Source organism: Coenobita brevimanus, chromosome 64, assembly GCF_032717465.1.
Source record: "Coenobita brevimanus isolate Jiangsu-jjx chromosome 64, ASM3271746v2, whole genome shotgun sequence".
Classification (NCBI taxonomy): domain Eukaryota; kingdom Metazoa; phylum Arthropoda; class Malacostraca; order Decapoda; family Coenobitidae; genus Coenobita; species Coenobita brevimanus.
Window position 1 is genome coordinate 27,019,113 of NC_137017.1, and position 1,140 is coordinate 27,020,252.

At 46.5% G+C, this 1,140-nt stretch overlaps 1 non-coding gene across 1 annotated transcript; it reads right to left on the reverse strand.

The window, feature by feature from the left end:
• Positions 1 to 499: 499 nt before the first annotated feature.
• LOC145404781 (5S ribosomal RNA) lies at positions 500 to 618 on the reverse strand. The gene has a single exon (XR_013898237.1). It is a non-coding gene; the product is annotated as a 5S ribosomal RNA (ribosomal RNA).
• Between the last annotated feature and the right edge of the window lie 522 nt (positions 619 to 1,140).

Here is a 1,140-nt window from a genome sequence, read left to right on the forward strand (position 1 = left end):
GAAAGCATGCCCAGTGAAAGGGGGACACATACGCATGCAGACATCATTCGGGTTCCCGGAATCTTAACTCTGCTCCACAGGCACAACTTTTCCACACACATGGGCTTCATATTACCTATCCGATGACTATCAAGAAAAAAAAATGTACTATCGCTATTCATGCACTCCTTCAGACAATAATCGTTCAACCAGCTTGAGCCCTTCTCTGTTTTCAAGCCTCATCAACTCCATTCATCAGTTTCTCAAATAGTCATTTATCACATCTTTCCAGCTTTTCTTTGGCCTTCCACGCCTCCTGCATCTTTCAGATTCAGTTGCTTAAACCTCTTTCATAACCTCATTTATGCTCATTCTCTTCATATGACCGCATAAGCGAAGCAGTTTTTCATTCATTCATTGCCAGACGCCATGTATCCCAGACAGGGTGGCCAAGGGCTTAGAGTTAATTGTTTTACAGGGAGGGGCACTAATCCTCCACCAACACCACTTGACGTAGGGATGCCAACAGCATCTGGTGTTCCCAGGCGGTCACCCATCCAAGTACTAACCAGACCCAACGTTGCTTAACTTCGCTGATCGAACGGGAAGCGGTGTACTCAACGTGGTATGGCCGTTGGCTTGTGTTGTCCATATGCTTCTTTTCTCTACATCTTTCACAAATCAAGTTATATATCTTATTTAATCTGCTTTCTGCACTCCTCACACATATCTTGGCAACCCCGTCTCCACAGCTCAAACTATAGACTTTCCGTTTTCATCTATCTATCTATCTATCTATAGCCCGACGCCCTAATCCCGCAAAGGGTGGCCGCAGACAAAACGCCTCCAAGTCACTCTGTCACCCACCATTTGACTGCCCTCCCCCCAACTTACCCCCCCCCTCCCTCATATACCTCTCAACTCCATCCCTCCACCTCATCCTCGGTCTACCTCTCCCTCTCCCTCCCTCCACCTCACCTACATACACCCTCTTAGTCAGTCTTTCATTCTCCATTCTCTTCACATGTCCAAACCACCTCAGTGTATTTCTCCTAATCTTCTCAACCACATCCACAGCCGTATACAAATCCTCTCGCAGTTGCCACATTAAGACCTAATTTTTGTAGCAAGGCCTTCATAACACCAGTCACTTCTTCACCA